Here is a 15305-nt window from a genome sequence, read left to right on the forward strand (position 1 = left end):
GAGAAGTGTTCTTTAGGCAGAAGAAAAAGCCAGGGCAAAGGTTCTCAGGCCTCTTCACTTAGTTCTTGCCACTACTTGGCAATATACATATTTTTTATCTTTTAAAAATTTATTTAGAGAGGAAGGGGGTAGAGAAAGAGAGAGGGAAAGAGGGAGAGAGAGGGAGAGAGAGAAACATCGATTTATTGTTCCACTTATTTATACATTCACTGGTTGATTCCTGTATGTGCCCTGACTGGGGATCAAACCCACAACCTTGGCATGTCGGGACAATACTCCAACCAACTGAGCTACTCGTCTAAGGAAACAATCATTTTATTAATTTCTTTTTTTTCTATTCTCATCAAGCTTCTAAGCCTACTCTCCACTCCACTTCAGCAGTGGGTGATAATTGCTAATATTTATCAAACATTCACCACATACCAAGCATTGTTCTAAGTGGTTTTAAAAGACTAAATAATTTATTCCTTACCACACAGACTTACAAAGTAGGTGCTACCACTGTCTCTACGTAGAAAACAGATGCAAAAAGATTAAGCAACTTTCCTCAAGATTAGAAAGTCAACATGCGGCAAAGCCCTGAAACCCCATGTATAAGTCTTGTCTACGATAAAACCTAACAATGTTCAGCACAAAATACCTCCAGTTTTCTCATTTCTAATACTTAGACTCTCTCCAAATACACATTCAATAACTATGAAAGCTGCTATTCAACGTCTTCTTGCCATTCTCCCAGTCATATTCTAGACTGAATGGTCTTTACCTACAATTTCCATTACCTTCCTTCATCTCCCCCTGATTTGATTTACATTCCCAATTATATTCCCAGTCTACTAATATTGTTCTAATGTACTTAGTGATTATCACACCACAAACCAAGGGGCTTTATCAATTCTCATTCTCCTTGAATGTTGTGTGAGACTATGTTTTGATGCCTTTTCTTTTTGAAATAGAAGCAATACTATGCTAGATCTTCCTATCCCTATTTGTGATTTCTCTCTCCTGGCAAAATATATTCCTTTGTTTCCCAAGACTTATTTTCCATCTTCTTTTTATCTCTCTTATTGTTCCTTTAATATTTTTTTCACTTCTACTCCTTCAAAGGTAAGGATACCAAAAGTTTAATTAGGATCCTTTATTTCTACCTCTGTTAACTCGGTTTCCCTTAGGTTCATTTATCCAGCATTTACTAAGCACCCTCTCTCTACCAGGCACACTGTATGGGCCACTCTGGATAGATCGGTGACCAGAACAGACAAAAAATAACCTATGCTATCAACAGCACTCAAAACCATCTCCCCCTAAAAACTACTTTAAACATGTCACTTTCCTGACTTTACAAATGGAGATATATATATATCTCCTTGCAATAATTTCCCTCTTATCAACCAAAACTAAATTTCTCTGCCTTTATTCAAAACACTCCATAATCATTTTCCATTGTACCTATTCAGGTCCATTTTCCATTACTCCTTGGTTCAAAAAAATTCCAGAAAGGCTAGTCCTTTGATCACCCCTCAGACGCCGCACCTGTGTTTCCAGCTGATCAAATAACTACTGAAACATATGTCAAGTACCTAGACATAAAAAAGTATATTGAATAAAAAACTAAGTGTTCAAAAATGGATTTTTGATTCTTTCAAATGTATAAAAATGGCAAACACTTAAACAGGGTTTACTATGTGCCAAACACTATTTCAATCACTTTATGTACATTATTTCATTTATACCACAAAACAATCCTAATATCTCCATCCTACAAACGAGGAAGCTGAGGCCCAAATAGGTTAAAGTAACTTGCTCTAAGTCTGACAAGTATTAAGTGGTGGAACCAAGATTCACACTAAGACAGCTTGGCTTCATGCTATGCTGCATATTCCTAGTAAGAGCAAAAAATAAAAACGGAGCATTCAAAGAGCTTACATGGAAAACTATATTCAACTATGAAAAGTCGTTTAAGTCCTTTACTCCAAATACTGAAGAGTAATATTTCCTTTAATATCATGCCAAATTTTTTAAAATTCTAAAATTTAATACACAATAAAAAAGAACAATCCATAAACACAAACACATGCTATATAATTTCAGCAAAGCTGCTGAAAATATTTGCTAAGCATGACAAAAGACTATATGGTGACATGTGACAAACAAATGTTCTTTTGTTAGTATAGCTATATTAAAGTATTTTACTGTCACACTGGTTTTCATCAAGATCAAAACAGATTTAAAACAATTCAGGAAGCCCTGGCTGAGTAGCTCATTTGGTTCAAGTGTCATTACAGCACACCAAGGTTGCAGTTTGCATTGCCAGTCAGGGCACACACAAGAAGCAACCAATGAATGCATAAATAAGTGGAACAATAAATCTATATTTCTCTTTCTCCCTCTAATCAATCAATCAATTGATCAATTAAATGACCAATCATTGTTAAAAGTACAATTCAAGGAAGATAAGTACCTTAAAGAAAGATTAGCTTTACATATCAGAAGCAAAATCACATCTAGAACAAGGTGTAGTATTACAAAAGATTTTAGTAGAAGCATCTAATTTACACAGTCTCCAACCTATCACTAACTCTATGGTGAAAAGACCGTTTAAATCGTTTCTGAGGCCTGACCAGGAAGTGGCACAGTGGATAAAGCACTGATTGGCCAGAACGCAAAGGATCCAGGTTTGAAACCCAAAAGTCACTGGCTTGAGTGCAGGCTCACCAGCTTGAGGGCAGGGGGCACCGGCTTGAGCATGGAATCATAGACATGACCCCATGGTTGCTGGCTGGAGTCCAAGGTCGCTGGCTTGAGCAAAGGGTCTACTGTAGCCACCCCCCTCCACCCCGCCCCGTCAAGGCACATATGAAAAAGCAATCAATGAACAACTAAGGTGCCAGCCACAACAAAGAATTGATGCTTCTCATCTCTCCCTTCCTGCTTGTCCCTCCTCTCCCTCTAAAAAAAAAAAAAGTTTCTGAGGATTAATCTAGTAAATTCATAAAGCTCTTTTTTAACTGATTACATACAATTAAAAACAAAAGTTAGAGATTCTTCCATAAAAAAGAGAACAAAAAACCTTCTTCTTCTCTCTCTCTCTCTCCCCCCTCCCTTAAAATGAATAAATAAAGTCTTTAAAAAAAAAAAACCGAGCTACCCAACCAGAGCCAAAAAAAAGAGAACAATATAACCCTACCCAGGTAAATGGGAGAGTACCATACCTATCATTTTCTTCTCTTTCTCCTTTCCCTCTAGCAGAGAAGACATAACAGTTGTAAGGTTTTATGCGGGAGAGATTAAAATGCCTAAGCCTAGGTGGGCAATAGTTTGATTTAGAAAAGGGCTTCTCAATTCGTTCGGACAACCTAACTTAGAAAACCTAAAGTATGCAGCTAAAGGCAGCAAAGGAGCCAGTGGCGTGAATGCCTCAGACAAAAATACCCAGTGGCCATGAGCAGAATATGAAGTCTTCCTGACTATTTCTTCCTCTCCTCCCTTCTCCTGGCTTTACAATGTACCTACTTCCTGACTACCCAAGGAAACCCCAAAGCCACTTGCACAAAATCAGCTCCCTCCCAAGAATTATATGAATGAAAAATATGCAAACTGTTATAATTTGAGATTAATTCAAGTTGTTAATATCTGAAAGAAATGTTTGCCTGACCTGTGGTGGCGCAGTGGATAAAAGCGTCGACCTGGAATACTGAGGTCGCTGGTTCAAAACCCTGGACTTGCCCAGTCAAGGCACATATGGGAGTTGAAGCTTCCTGCTCCTCCCCTCCTTCTCTCTCTCTCTCCCCCCCCCTTTAAAATGAATAAATAAAAATAATTAAAAAAAAAAAGAAAAGAAAAGAAATGTTTGGAGCATTTTCTCCTCCCCCCCCACCACCAGCACACCATGACACCAAAAGGTTCCACACTCTAAGGGATTAAAATTTCTTAAGGAAAAGAATGGATTGGTAGCTACCACTGAAGATACTTTCAAGTACTATACACACACACACACACCATATATATATATTTGATATTTACATCCCTCCCACACGCAATGAGAAAGAAGCATAATCCTTCTCAAGATTCTCTGGCACACAGTCTGACCAGGTGGTGGCGCAGTGGATAGAGCGTCAGACTGGGATGCGGAGGACCCAGGTTCGAGACTCCGAGCTCACCAGCTTGAGTGCGGGCTCATCTGGTTTGAGCAAAGCTCACCAGCTTGGACCCAAGGTCGCTGGCCTGAGCAAGGGGTTATCGGTCTGCTGAAGGACCATGGTCAAGGCATATATGAGAAAGCAATCAATGAACAACTAAGGTGTCGCAACGAAAAACTGATGATTGATGCTTCTTATCTCTCTCTGTTCCTGTCTGTCTGTCCATATCTATCCCTCTCTCTGACTATCTCAGAAAAAAAAAAAAAAAGATTCTCTGGCACACAGGGGAATCTCAATTCAATCTTAAATCCAAAATTAACATAGTAAAGCCCCTGTTAAACTCCCAAGTAGAGGACAATAGCTTTCTATTCTAGTGACTATATTAGATAGCACACATGAACAGCTAACTAAAGAAGTAATATGTCAAAAATAGCTCTGAACATTACAAGAATTAAGGAAGTCTTAGGATGGACAGATGAAAAACAGATTTTCCCCAACAATGTACTATATATTGCATCATTGATTTAAACTTATTAATATTTCCCAAGTCGTCGGCCTAGCGTGCGGAGGACCCGGGTTCGATTCCCGGCCAGGGCACACAGGAGAAGCGCCCATTTGCTTCTCCACCCCTCCGCCGCGCCTTCCTCTCTGTCTTTCTCTTCCCCTCCCGCAGCCAAGGCTCCATTGGAGCAAAGATGGCCCGGGCGCTGGGGATGGCTCTGTGGCCTCCGCCCCAGGCGCTAGAGTGGCTCTGGTCGCAACATGGCGACGCCCAGGATGGGCAGAGCAACGCCCCCTGGTGGGCAGAGCGTCGCCCCATGGTGGGCGTGCCGGGTGGATCCCGGTCGGGCGCATGCGGGAGTCTGTCTGTCTCTCCCTGTTTCCAGCTTCAGAAATATGGGGGGGGGAAAAAAAAAAAAAAAAAAAAAAAAAAAAAAATATATATATATATATATATATATATATATATATATTTCCCAAGTATCTAAAAAGTACATGTCATTATTGGTAGGTCGTAGCTTTTATAACAATGGAAACAAAAATAATTGGTAAATTAATATAAACTTAATTTTGAAGCTATAGGCACCTAAGCTTGAGATGGTTTCAGACTCAGTTGTGAGAATCCCTAAAATCTGCGTGCTAAATACCATGGAGAGGGAATATCTTGAAGGAAGAAGAGAATAAACTATAGTAGTACTATTGCTGACCAGGTGGTGGCACAGTGGATAGAGCATCAACCTAGGACACTGAGGACCCAGGTTCGAGAAACCCTGAGCTCGCCGGCTTGAGCGGGGATCATAGATATGACCTCAGCTAGAGCCCCCCAGTCAAAGCACTGAGAAAGCAATCAACAAACAACTAAAGTGCTATCTTGCATTAAAAAAAGTACTATTAATTTACTATTTAAAAAGCCAGAAGCAAATAATCTACTCTTCTCCCCCTGCTTTAAGATAAAATGTGAAATTTTCCTTTACTAAACAAAGAAAGCATGCTATCCGCAGAAATATAGACTAGATGAAGTTGGCTTAATGAAAGGTCAATAAACCAAAACAAAGAAAAGAATAACCTCAAAGGTCTCAGGTCATTTAAAAAATTCCAAATAAAACATATATGGTTGCTGTTGAACTAGATCTGTTTTTAATAATATCTTTTCCAAAAAAAAGAGCATATAAAAATAAATGAAAGACTAAACTTTCATTTAATAATGTCCCTACTTTCTTGCTTGGCCTGCTGACCCAATGTTATCCATCCTTAAGGGAGCTTGGAGCTGACAATATTTAGTGCCCTATTTCATCAGAATTTCTTCTGCCCTAATCAGGTCATTAGTAAACTTTAAAGATATCCAATAATATATACCATTTATAAGCTGTTCATATATAAGTTTTATAATACTCCTTCTGAACTCATACACACATAAGAAGCAGATGGGGGAAAAATTGTATCTTTTACAAATGAATTATGTTCCATCCCTTACTATTATATAATAAAATTTTCTTTATCTTCCCAACTCTTATTCCCCAGTGAATAATATTTAAAACTATTTGAAAACACTGGTAGTATTTACTACTGAAATTTTTTGAGATTTGAATAATCATGCATCATTTCCTTTACAAAAGCTGGGCTTAGATAACTAATTGCAGTTTACTATGATATTAAAGATGAATAAACTACATTTCCTCAGTTCTCTATTCTCCAAAACTTTGAGGTCATGTCTGGACATAGGTGACCGAAGAGAGGGTGGAATCAATTAGCTACCAAATCCTGTAGAATTTCCGCACTAACATCCCTCAAAAGACCCTTTACCTTGGTGACATAGACGCTGACTTTTTACATTCAACTGTCCATCCCAAAGTATGCTGCACCCTACTGAAACAGCAATCTTTCTGAAAAGCAGTTTTATTGTCATCTCCTGCCCCCCCCAACCTCTAATGGCTCCATAATGCTTAACAGATCAAATTCAAACTGACACCAAATACACCTTTCATAACATAGCTCTACCTTACTATATTAACTTCTCCAACACCATTTCCAGAAATTAACATCGTATTCCACGGAAACAAACTCCTTACATCCCTCTCACATCATGAAGTGTTTAATCATGGTTCCATCCCACACAAGGAATATTCTCCTTCTGAAGATGTTCTGCCTATGCAAACAGTACATAGTCTTTATTCAAGTCTCACTTTCTCTAGGGAGCCCCACATCAAGAATTCTAGTCTGAAGATACCCCTACATTAATATATGACTCAGACTATATGTACCACACATTATTTACATAATGCTTTGGATAATACTAATTATATTATGGCAGTATGCTCAAGAAGATTATAAACTCCTAGAAGAGGTTGGACCATTTCCCAAGAAGTGGGTCTATAATAAGTACTCAAAGATTATTTAACAAGCTAATTCAATAGTCCTGATTTTTAAAAATCAAGATTATTTTATGTCAAAAGAGTGCTACTACAAATTAAATGACTAGGATTTGCTTCAAAATAACCCAAGTCAAAACCAGGGAGGTGAGGGGTAAAGTAAGTGGGGATACAGAAGAACCCAGATGGACTATGAACTGATCATCTTTGAAGTGATAGCTACATCGAGGTCTATTCTTATACTTGTTTAAAATGTTCACATTAATAAGTTTACTCTTTATAAGTACTAGTAGCTTCTTTACTTCATTGTATGACAAAACCAAAATACACCTGTAATCTTTTCTTTACTTAACAAATACCTAGGTCCACATTTAGAATAAGAAAAAGATTTCTGGAAAGATCTAACTTGGCAAGGAACTTTCATGATTCTAATTCTTATCTAAGAATTAATAAAAATTAGAGAAAAAAATCTAATAAAAATGGAGCGGACTCTCCAACAAAAGAAAAAAATTAACCTAACTACTGATAGCAATACCATTGACATTTCAAATTTCTATTCAATTATAGTGTTCACAAAAGGGTCCAACCAAACAATTGCTGAAAAACAAAACCACTAAAAAAAATCATAAGCAAAATATAAAAGACAGAAAATCATAAAGAAAAAAATAACATGCTGCCAATCAGCCACTGTTATTTCAGGAAATTCAATCTGAAGATACCTATTGCTCTTAACAGGGAATGAATTAGGTTCTTAAACAATCAGGAAAATTAGTATTTCCTCTTTATTCCAAGGACTGTAAAACATACTTATGAAATTTCAGATTTTTGGCTTAATAACAATGTCTTTGTTGCTGCTAAAGAATGCTCCACTTCTTTTATTTCAGCCTATAGCTACTTTCCAAAATTCAATCACTATAATTGTCGCTACATTATTCACTAATTCCTTCAAAAAGCAGAAACACAACACCTACTATCTTAAAATGCAAGCATTTTATTCTCTTTATACTGCTTTTTCATCTTGATTTTTTTTTCTACACTGGTTTTAGGCATATATACAAACCAATGTGATTATTCTGATTTCCTCCTCTCTAATTTTCTCTAAATACTCAAGAGATGAGATATTAGTTACAGTAACTAAAAAAAAATCCTATTTTAAACGGATATCTGATATATACACGTATAGAAATAAAAACAGCAAGGTTCATCCTAATAGCGACACATCATCCACCCATCACCCACTGCAATCAAAGTTTAAAACAGGCCAACTCTCTTATATAAACAGGGTTTAGTAAGAATAAAACCATCCTCAAAATTAACCTCCTTAGCAAAAAAATTAACTCAATCTCAAATTGCCTTGTTAATTGTACTATCTTTAAAGTTAAGTTTTCCCAGCAAGTAAAAACAATCATCACCTTTTTAGTAGAATGTAATTTCTCTCTTCTGGTAAAAGAAAACTCTGATATGGGAAAAAGCTAACCTGAGGCACCAAAATAGTGTTGAAATTTTCTCTTCTATAAAATACTTTCTGATAAAAATAAATACATAAATAAGCATACTACAAAAAAGAAATGTGGCATAACTCGCTGGTTTATACTATTACTACGCTCGAAAAAGTTGACATTTAGCACACAATCTTTTCTAATACAGAAGGCCACATACTAATGAGATTAAAACAATTCTGGAAAAAGTTCTTTCAGAAAACCACTAAATATGTGATTAAAAGTCCCACTTATCTGCCTTCCTCACCTCACTAAATAATTCGGTAAATTATGTCATCTTTATAATTTGTGTACTCTCAACTTTGGAAAAAAAATCTAGTCTTCAAAATATCAACAATATTGCCACTTTTTATGTAAGAATGAACATTTGCAAATTGTTCCTATTATTTCTGAAGTCACATCAAATTTTTTAAATCTCACTGTGTTGAGGGAACACTTTGCAAAGTAGATGATGGCTAACCACTATGCTGCACACAGTAATGCTGGATACAAACTGAAATTGAAAAATAAAATTTTAAAAAAATCTTAGAATGTGTTAAGAAATTGTATCCAATACATGCTATTCCAGGGGGATGAAAACCATTTATAAGTTCCACTTAGATTAAGAAATCCTTTGAGAAAAGTATGTAGTACATTCTACTTATACTATTTCTAGAACACTAAAAACCTCTATAACCTATTTCCCTACTGTTTTTCTTTGGAACCAACTGAGATGAATGTAACTTCTTTCACAAAAGTCAAGACAGTACTATACTTAATAACACAAAACTAACCAAATTTTTACAGAGGCTGAAGTTTTCACAAATTAAAACTTTCTATTTCACCTGGTCTATAAAAATAATAACTTTGAATTAAAATAGATCCTATCAAATATTATTTGTGAGCACCATCCCCCAAAGCATATTAAAATAAAGAGTGTAGCTTCACCTTAAAAATAGAGAGGAGAGAATGGGAAGACTTGTAAACACTCTGCTTAAACTAAGAGGATATTTTTCCACTCTCTTAAGACATGTAAAATAACTTTTAAAATAAAACTCCCTTATTGTAAGCAGTTTTTTAAGCAACACCCTCTTTCTTTTACACAGTAATGAGTTGTAGGTTATTACTAGTGCTCCCAGTTTAGACTGAAGTTGAGGGCATCACAAAACCATTGTCCTGCCTTCTGCCATTTGATTATAACTGTCTCATCCTAACAAAATGAATGATTGGTCTCTGCAACTTTATGAAAACAAATGTTATCATATAATAAGTCAACTTTAAGTAATTCATGCTCAAAAACCTTCCTATGCATTTGAAGAATTCAACAACTGAGTCAGGCAGAAAGTATTCCAGCAATCAAAATTATGAAGCTGCACTGCTCATAATGTTACATCTAAAAATTTAAATCATACAAAAATATTTTGAAATCTTAGCTCCTATTTCCTATCAAAATGTCAAACAACTTTAGATATCCTTAGATGTGATTTAAAGACCCCTAAGTAAATTCGTTTTGACTTCGCAGTGCTAAAACTAAGAATTTGATAATTGCAGGGGGGAAAAAGTGTGGAGTGTAGAAAATTACTTGAGCATATGTTTACTGAGGCAAAATATCTTTACAAAAGAAAAGATGTATTAAAATCATTTACAGTCTTCTGCCAGACAGACAATCCTCTCCTAGAACACACTGCTTACAATGCAGCCAAGTATGACTGCCAAGGGTTTCTTAACCTGTGTGCTACGTTTGTTCAAAGCGAAAAGCTTCTTCACCAGCATATTACAAAGAAAATTGCAATACATTTTTTACTTAAAGTTGAAGATCAATTGTATTAAATGCATTCCTACTGATAAACTAAATGGAAGTAATATTTTTAAAAACCTCAAATTATAACTTAGGACAAAGTTTGCTATGTAAATTGCTTCCAATTCCAAGGAGCAGGGATTTATTTAGTGTCCTCAAATTGGTGCTTAAGTAGCTAATAGGAAAAAAAAGAAGCTTTATGAACAGCTTTCCTACCTCGGTTTACATTTAATAAAACAGACCATTTATCACAATCAAGTGACCATGAAGCCAAATGGAAGATTCCTCAAGTATTAAGGTAAAATTTGTAAAAATCACAATATAGCAATGTGTAAAAATAATTAAAAGGGTAACTGTGTATTTGTATTTACACTTGAGGTAGTATTACTTTTGCAGATAAGAGGTATATTACTGCATGAGATCACTACTACGACTTTTAACATTTTTACATTTATCTTAAAAACACAATGTCTTACCTAAACTTGAAATGTATGTACCTGATTTATGTAATCCCGTTTGCTTTTCTGGTAAATTCTCTTTTTCACAGTGGTCTGGTTAAAGCAAAGGTTCCTTCTTCCCATTAAGCCATTAGTATTTTTCAATTAGCTTTTGCCAAAACACAGCCATCATAAACCACCTCTTGCTTCTAGTTTTCTGCTTTTTAATGTAGATAATAATGACAGTGATTGCCACCAAATGCATGTATGGGCATTTGCCGCACAATTAAGCCGCACATCAATATAATTCACCTAGTCAATAATCAATGCTCAATATGGAAGGGGTCTGTAACCCACAGATAAAACCTTGCATATAATCAAAATATCAGTTATATCGGCTTGTGGAGCTCACAGATGAACTTGGTTGCGTGCCAGATTTATCTTGTTTGGTAATGCCAAGGCTAACGTTTGTTAGCATAATCAGAGCCCACATTAAGTGTCCTGAGGAGAGGCAATTTAGAAGAATGCTGAGGAGCATGAACAAACCGGTCCAAAATGAAAAGGTAGGGGGTAAAAACTCTCAACAGAGCCGAATCATCCAGCAATCACTGAAAACAAACCGGGAAACGTCCCTCCGCTGAGTAGCATAAGTAGTAAACGCTCCTCGCTCAGAACCCTATTTCAGAGTACCCTACCCGTCCTTCAGTCACTTCCCAACTTCCTCGACTTGGCAGGGGCCCACACGGGGCACCCCCCCCCCCCAGAAGTGAATTCTGGAAGAATCCGTGTGGGAAAGAGGGAAGGCACGGGCAATTCCCAGGGAAGCTGTGAAACAGGTGGGTCAGAACCAGCAGCAAGCCTCATCTGGGCGCTGAAAGGGCGGCTTTAAAGATGACAGATGCGTTCAAGGCAGAGTGTGTACCTCGGAAGCAGCTTTACTGTAGTAGACCGACCCGGGGGGCTCCTCGCAAACCCAAGAAGGGGGCAGAGGCGAACTCCAGAGTGGTCGGTGGCCGCGGAGCGAACACTCAGCAGCAGGACAAGTGGGCAAGGAGCAGCGGGATTGATTAGCAGGAGCAACGCGGTTCAGCGTGGAAGTGATGGCTCTGGTCATCTGGGGAGACGGGGGCCACTGGGCAAGGACGTCCGAGAGGGGCCAGGGGGCTGGGAAGGCGAGGAGTCCCGAGATTGGAGATCCCTGCCTCAGCCAGAATGGAAGGGGGAGAGCTGAAGGCGAAAAGCCGCCCCGGCTCCCCCAATTGAAGAAATTGCCCAAGGAGTCGCGGCTCGCCGCCGCGCCGCCGCCTGCCCCGCTCGCTTTTCCTGGTAACTGCTGTGGCGCAGAGGGGAGAGGGAGGAAGACCAGGAGGAGGAGGAAGACCAAGAAAGAGGAGGGTGAGGATGAGGCGGGGGGTGGGGAGCGAGGGGGGTGCGGCCTGCATAGTTCCAGCGAAGCCTCCGCTCTCTCGTAGCCGGTCAGCCCCGGGTTTCTCCTAAGCCCAGCCCCGCAGAGACTCACCCGCCTGCCTTGCCTCGCTTTTCCCGGAGCCGACTCCACAAGCTGCCGCGTCCTCACAAGAGGCCCCTGGACAAGTGTCGGGGAAAAAACTCTTCGGAACCGGGCCTGATTGCTTCAGCGAGTCCGACCTTTACGGCTGAGAGAGACACTCTCAGCTTTCGGTGGGTTCCACAGCCAGACGGGCCACCATCTTACATTAGGGTAAGACTCCTCCGGCTTCCCGTGCGCAGGCGCACGCTGATCCGGCAGGGAGGGGCGGGGGGAGGAGCTGGCGGTCGCTCCTACAGCACTCTGGGAATTGTAGTCCTCGGACGGTAACCATCCAGTTGCAAGCTGGGAGTTGAAGTTCTCTCTCCCAGGGCGGATGGCATCGCCCACCTCACGTGGTTGGTAGGCTACTGCCTTTCTTCGTGTTTTGCTTCCTTTTCAGCCCGCGCGTGCTGCTCCACTGTCATTTGGTCGACGATCTTCGTTAGGGGTTCCGTGTCCTCGGTGTCTGCTTAAATATGGGATACCAAAACTCGGGGCGAGCTTAACCAATTTAGGGGGAGCCAAGAACGTCCCTCGCCTGCTCCTCCTACCTAGATATTAAAAGAGGCGGGGTACAGGCAGATTGGCAAAGAGGAGCGCGGGATTTAATCTAGGGTAAGAATTTAATACTGAGTTGTCTGTTGTCAGAAAGAGAGCGTTAGTTTGTTTCTCCTGTTTGCCCATTTTGGAGCCACCAGTCTTTATCTCATTCTCACCATTGATCCCCAGGGAAGAAATATCCTCAACTGCCAGGCACAGGTGTACAAGAGAACGGAAGACCCATGCACTTACAAAAACGTGTTTCTGGTTGTATAAATTTGAGAACGTTATATGGATTTTTGGTGCAAATTATGGTTAGTTCGGTTTCCAGCCTGCACGGCCTTGAGCACGAAGTTCAGAAAGTCCTCACACAACATTACATCCCAAAGAATATAAGAATGCACCCGCAATCCCTACCAGCCCCAAGACACAGAAACCAACTTCCTGGTTTCTTCCGATTGCCTCTGAGAATACTGGCGAAAGCGGCGCTCGAAGCAGTCGTTTTTGCTTATTGCGTGTATTCTTCCATTCATACAACAAATAATGAACTCCTTCCTCCTGTGTGCCCAGCACCGTTCTATACATGGGGAGATGTTGGTGAGCAAAACACAAAATTTCCTCTTCCCATTCTAGAAATTCCTGTATCCTAGTGTGTGTTGGGATGAGGGCAAAGGGAGAGAAGGCAGTTTTTAAAAAAATGTATCATTAAAACGCATAGTATGTCATAACTGATGAAAAAATTTAAAACAGAATGGGAATAGGGAAAGAGGTTGCAATTTTAAATTTGCATCTAATCTCATAAGACCTCATTCACTTTTTTATACATTAGCTTTTTGTATTTCGGTTTCTTCACTATGAAGAGTTATGTAATGAAAACTTAAAATATGTAATAAATTCATAGTTTGCCATAAATTTCAAATTATAGAATCATAAAATGATTATCTAGCAAGGACACTTAGGAAATCATTTGGATCCAAGTTTGGGTAACTAACTGTGGAGAGATGTACAGGAGTAAAGAAAAGTAGGTTTACAATTGTCTGTACCCGAAACAGTTTATTCTTCTATTGTTATTTATTTATTAGTAATAATTATAACATGCATGTTTTTTTTCATATGAATAACTGTAAACCTACTCTTGCCCAACCCTGTATTATTTTAAGTGTGTGTTTGTATATCAATTTTATAGTGGAGTGTAAACAAAGTAATAAAAAGAACAAAATAAAAAACTAAGATAGTTCTTAATCATCATCTAAGTCAATAATGATTCACAACCTTATTTTATCCAATTCACCTTATTTTAATAACAAACATTTTTATAACGTTTCCTTTATTGGCTTAAAATGAAGTTCATAGTATAACCTACCTACATATATGATTTTGTAAATAATGCCCTGTATGTAATATTAAAAGTACAAAGAAAGTAATTTATAATACAGTAATTCGTATTTCAAAATACAAATGCCCAGGCATGACTGTTCTAGAAAACATAATCAAGTCATCATTTGCTGGCATTTATAAATAAAATCCCCATATATGTGAAAGCTACAAATGCCAACTGACACAAGTGTGGAGTTTAGGCCACCTCTGGTGTACAATACAAATTTGTCTTCAGTGTCCACTGTAACTGCATTCCTAAAAGATTAGCTGTTAGAATTATGTAAAAACAAATTTTTAAAAAGCTTTAGATTCATATATAAAGTAAGTCAAGTTTTAAGTACAGATTATTCTAAACATATGCTGGGGCATTTAAAACTGGTGAGGGACACTTGCGCATTTTGTAGGTCTTGCTCCTCCTGCCCTCTAAAGGCCAGTACCCGTAGTACCTCCCAGACTATCCAACACTAGGGGGCGATACCACACCTACTGAGAGTCATTTATTGGTGGGAGCCAGTGATTTTCAACCTTTTTCATCCCATGGCACACATACGCTAACTATTAAAATTCTGCGGCACCAAAAAAAAATGACCAAAAAAACAAAATGAAAAAACACAGGTATGATTTTGATTCATTCACACCAGACAGCTGTTGTCATCTTATTTGACAATTTAAGGGAAAAACAGTCAGTGCCCCAGACTAAATAGTCAGGTATTGGATGTTTTAAAAAGTCTTGTGGCATACTGGTTGAAAATTGCTAGTGGAGACTTACATATCTTAGACTAACATAACCAACCAATTAGTGACAGTCCCTTATCCTCTCAGGCCAGTGCTTAACTATACTGTATTACCAATTTTTCCTATTTTTAAAATTTTTATGTATTGATTTTTTTTGAGAGAGAGAGAGAAAGAGAAACATCAATTTGTTGTTGTAGTCCCACTTATTTATGCATTTGTTGGTTGATTCTTGTATGTGCCCTGACCGGCAATCAAACCCACAACCTTAGTGTATCAGTACAATGCTCTAATGAACTGAACTACCTGGCCAGGACTTAACCAATTTTTCATATGTTATACGTATGTAAACGTGAGTATGTCTATTTCATGTCAACTTATCTATATA

The 15305-nt window shown here is 38.4% G+C and overlaps 1 protein-coding gene across 7 annotated transcripts in view; it reads right to left on the reverse strand.

Moving 5' to 3' along the window:
* The window catches only part of CNOT4 (CCR4-NOT transcription complex subunit 4), a 117322-nt gene extending 104878 nt beyond the window's left edge, over positions 1-12444 (reverse strand). For all 7 annotated transcript variants that reach the window (XM_066262358.1, XM_066262355.1, XM_066262356.1 and 4 more), the window contains exon 1: positions 12239-12444. The gene's annotated coding sequence lies outside the window, so the exon portion shown is untranslated. The remainder of the gene's footprint in view (positions 1-12238) is intronic.
* Between the last annotated feature and the right edge of the window lie 2861 nt (positions 12445-15305).

The sequence above is a fragment of the Saccopteryx bilineata genome, chromosome 2 (assembly GCF_036850765.1).
Source record: "Saccopteryx bilineata isolate mSacBil1 chromosome 2, mSacBil1_pri_phased_curated, whole genome shotgun sequence".
Taxonomy (NCBI): domain Eukaryota; kingdom Metazoa; phylum Chordata; class Mammalia; order Chiroptera; family Emballonuridae; genus Saccopteryx; species Saccopteryx bilineata.